This window comes from Gavialis gangeticus, unplaced genomic scaffold (genome assembly GCF_001723915.1).
Source record: "Gavialis gangeticus isolate Ggan-Ray unplaced genomic scaffold, GavGan_comp1, whole genome shotgun sequence".
NCBI classification, from domain to species: domain Eukaryota; kingdom Metazoa; phylum Chordata; order Crocodylia; family Gavialidae; genus Gavialis; species Gavialis gangeticus.
In genome coordinates, this window is record NW_017728993.1 from 6,665,535 (window position 1) to 6,670,572 (window position 5,038).

Below are 5,038 nucleotides of genomic sequence, written 5' to 3' on the forward strand. Positions count from 1 at the left end.
TAATTGTCCAGGGCTTCCTAACTCCTGCTATATGTAGAGTGGAACACAAGTATCGCTGTACTAGATGACACGGACGATTCGGGCGACTTGGAACATTTCTACACCTCTTCCTTGGGGTTCTGAGAGCACCACCACGAAGCACAGACTGCTCCACCCACACCTGCTCCACACGGAGACATGAGACAGTAAAACTGCCCCAGCTGCGCATCCTGCCACTGCTCTCAAGCACACCAAGAGACAGGGATATCAGGAGCAGCCATGAGAGGGAGAAGAGAGCATGGGAGGGGGCCGGGGGGAAATACTTAGGCGTACAGGCTTCCAGGGTTGGCATACGTGCAGCAGAAGCAAGCGGGCACGGCCACGCTCTTCTCTCAGAAAGGCCGCAGAACAGCGTTAGTTTCTCGTCTTGGGCAGCAGCCGGAAACAGGAGATCTAGACCAGGCAATAATGGAACAACAAGGTAAATTTCTTCCTGTGCTTTGTCAATGTCATGCCATATGGTGAGTTTTATTTCTTTAAAAAACCCTAAATCTTTATCCTGCTTGTGAGCCAATGAGTTCCAACAAGACTCTCCCTTTCTATAAACAAGCAGCTGTTTTTATCAGTTTTAAACTTTGCTTCTTTTAAATCTCTGGATACCTCCTTATTCTCGAGGGAAAAGGGCACGTAACGTTAAATTTACCTTTCCAGCCTTTGTTTCAGTGGTGACCCACAAACCTACTGAAAAGTTGTTCAAAGGAACTATTTAAATGAGGAGAAATACAACCAAAAAAGCACATATACTTCTTTCAGCCACAACCCTGGGAAAATGTTAGTAGGCCAACAGCAAAGTCAAGTTCTTAACAGCGTGGATGTCCTGATTTCAGGGATATCAAAACATTATGCGTATGCCAAAGAACAAACTGAAAACACAGAATGAGAGAAGACTTTAAACAGCTCTGTAAAGCAACAGACCTCCAGTGAACCTGTTTGTTTCTTTTAAACACTTTCTACTCAAATAATGCTTTGCAGGTAGGGGGCCTTGTACTGGTCTCTCTAAATCACAAACAAATTGTTCCTAGGAAGAAGGTGCTCGCCAGTGAAAAGAAACTCTATAAATAAAACTGGAGGAAAACAGTATGCTCCAAAGATGAGGAAAGGATAGGGGGAGTGAGGGGAGAAGAAAAAAAAACAACACTCTGCCATGGTCATTTTTACAGAGCTTTACCTCTGGTAAAAAGGAGCTTTCCCACTTACATAATTCCAGAAAACTATGGGGAAGGGAAACAGGTATAAAAGCAAAGGAGTCCTCTGATTCAGCCAAGTCCTGTATGGATTCCTTTTTGGCTGCCCCTACTTCTTTGATAACAATTTATCTTCTGGTGCAGGTCTCCAACAAGCATTTCTAATGAAAATTCTCAGAATTAACAGAGAAGGATGCTAAGAGTACTCATTCTGCTTTGCCTTCTCTCCCCTTACACTGCCTTGTCTAAAGCCTATTGGAAGCTCAGTGGATCACAAGGGTAGAAACAGTAAGATCCAGCCACAGTTTACTTCTTTAGGTTTCCCAAAGAGAGATGCACAGGATAGGATTTAAGTTCCTCCATGCAAGAAGAGATGGCCTGGTTCCAGGCTTGAGAAAAGCATGAGAAACTGCATTTAAAAGGAACAAGAAATCTCAAGCAAGTTCCAATTTCCATGATCTTCTTGCAATCCAGTTCCTAATTGTTGCCTTTTCTTCAAAAAGCAGCATCCATGATTAGCCAAAGTAGGTCAACTTGGGCTGCTCATACCTTTTACACAGCACATAGGCACCACGGATTAAGCACAGTATTCCTAATCATTCTTTGTGTTATCAGGACATGATTTTCTTTGGATAGAGTCCCACTATACAAAACATCTTCATCTTGATAAGCTTCCATAAAGATTTATTTTTACTATACATATACATTGTGTGTGTGTGTGTGTGTGTGTGTGTGTGTGTGTGTGTGTACACACACACACACACACACGTATGTATGTTAAAAATAAATCTTTATGGAAGCTTATCATGATGAAGATGTTTTGTATAGTGGGACTCTATCCAAAGAAAAGTACACACACTCACATACACAATTGCTTTCTAGAGCGCTTATCAGGTTGGGTCAATTTGCATTCTTTTTTGAACTTGTACAATTTAGTTTCAGTAATGGGCAGTACTTGAGAATTACTCACTTCAGACTACTCTCTTCCCATAGCTCCTGGTCTCACTATTTATAGGTATTCTTAAAAGCACACCTGTTGCAAGAAACTCCTTCTCAGACGTATCTTTCACATTTGAAAAGTACTCCTCCAATTTCAGAATATTTTCTGTAATATTTATTCCAATGGCATATGGTCTATTTCTTCCCTGACCAATTTCTCATTAAAAACATATTTGTGAAACCACTCACAACCAAAAACAAACTACCAGAATTTCTTCAATATAAGACTGGTGTTGTTGTGTTCAGTCAATGCACCCATATATCATGGGGCGACCATCTTGCAGAAGGAAGACTCTCAGTCTATTGGAGCTTGTGTAATTCAGAATTTAGGCTCTTGTTAAATTGCAGAATATTTTAGTACTAATGCTTCTTTGATATTTTTTGTTAAAATTCAGCAAGCTATGCCAGTCATCTCAGAGTCATCCTGCATTGTTCTCAAATAGCATTTTAAGTGGAGTACTTACGACAAAAATGCATTTGCTTAGTTATTTTAACGATGCATCTTTGTGGGTATTATGGCTTTCTTGATATGGGAAGTTTCTATATCTATGCCTTTCCCGGGTTCTTTAGAGCTCTTTTGTTTCTGAGTACAAGTTTACAAAACTAATGCCATCCAGCTTTGCCTGGCACTTGTTCCTGATTATTTTAGGGTCTTCTGCTTTGGCACTCTGAAGAACAATCTACAGTCCCCTACTGTGGCAATCACAATACACTCATCTGGTTGGAAGGGGTAAGGAGTAATCAACTACTTTTCCACTCTGTCCAGATCCCCAGCAATCCAATGCACAGTGCTTTCAGGTCTTTCATCTGAATTGCTCAAAGAACTTTGAAAGGACTATATTTAAACATATATAATGAAAAGGCTTGCTGAATGTCCAGAGCTTGGGTATTTCCTGTGTCCAGTCAAAACCATCAAAATTTTGGTTTGCATCCAGAATTGAAAACTCTTGCATTTTGAATTCTAACCACAACTCCAGTTGTCTTCATGACACAGTGCTCTCATCAACTTACACAAGATTTATGCATTGACCAAAATCCATACCCTGTTCAGTCTTATTTCGGCAAATGTTCTGCTACACTACTCATTTGGTATCTGACTTTTCTGCAGATCTAGTTATAAGCATCTGGACAAGCTCAGATGTTTCTTTTATCCTTTGTGCAAATAGGATGTTATATCATGCATATATTTTACCTTGTATTCCAGCACATTATTCTAGTCAATCCATTAATTATCTCAAAATCTTTAAGAACTCCCTTTGTATCCTGTTTGCCAGGCAAGCTATACATCCAGTTGATCATCTGTATTTAGAGACTGCCCTTCAAACTAAGCATATATCTAGTACTCCCTATTCCATAGTTTAAAGTCTAATGAGTAGCATCTTCTTATTGACATGTGACTATAACTTTGCCCCATGGATTATATGAAACAAATTTAACTCTTGATTCTGACATCAGGCAGTCACTAATCACCTTGTTTATTTGTGATTACACTGGATGCAAAGTCAGCAGTTATTTTGAAACAGACTTCCCTTCCTCATTTATTTCCAGTGTCACAAATCAATGTGTTGCAAAGCCTGGATTTCCGAGCTTTAAGACACCCAAAAGAGCTTTCTGGGTAAGTGTACTCCCTCAATTATATTCAAGAATGCACTAATAAACAGTATGTGTGTTGCACTGGAATACATGTTTTAAGCAATGGACTGTTTGCAAATGGCTGCTTTCACTGCAAATATCATACCACAACTCTTGCCTTATCATCCACGCATTAAGTCTTCACAATAACTGGAAATAGTCTCTGCTCTTCATTTACCTTTTCTAATCAGTCTATACCCCTTAGTATGCCTTAATAATATTCAATCTAGCTCTTTCACTGCTTGCTAATATTTTCATTTGGAAAGCAGATTTTGCAACAACAACAACAAAAAAACAATGGCTATTTGCAGAAATTGAGAAGTCAGGTTCACTTCTCAGACTTTTTAAAAATCTGATCACTGCTATAAATAATTCAAGAAAATTAGCTCATATATGAACTATTTAAATTCAAATGACTTAGATGCAACATAACAGTTAATGGTGTCACTAAGCAGTTGGCAACTTATAAAGAAAGACAATGTTGCATAAACTGAAGTATTTTTGAATGATGTCACCCAGCAGTGTACAATCATGACCATGCTCTCATGAAAACATACTGTAGTTCTTCAGTGCCTCAGTCTGCACATAAAGCACTGTAAAGTTTTTTTCATTATCTTCCATTTATTTGTAATGCCACTTGCTTCCAGGAAACCAAAGCCCTATATCCACCTCCCCCAATTTTCTACTAAGTTCCCTTTCAGATGACTTCAATGACTTCACTGGAATCAGCAATTAATTTTACATGTTATAAAATGTGTAACGCAAAACTGCTGGGAGGAAACAGATGTGTATTCCTTGTTCCAGCCACTGACATGGATCAGGTCTCAGAAAAGAGACAATTAGGTCAGTACCCACAAACTCCAGTAACTGCAGTTATTATTAACAGTAAGAAAGATCATCTAAACCTCAGAATAAAATAAAATAGTCATAACTGAGCTGAAAAAACTCAGCTTAAAACTAAAGGCTTTCACTAAACTAAAGAGTGAAAGGGTCTCCAATAACCTAGCAATTAGGTGTAAAAAAATGAAACACACAAAAAAACTTCATTATCCAATCATATTGTTAAAATACCAGATCAAATTGGTAAAAATAGACTGAATTAAAAAATAAAATGATGGGGGGAAATGCCTCCAAACAGGGGCAGTAACAATAAAAGATCATCAACCTATGTAATGTTTAATGTG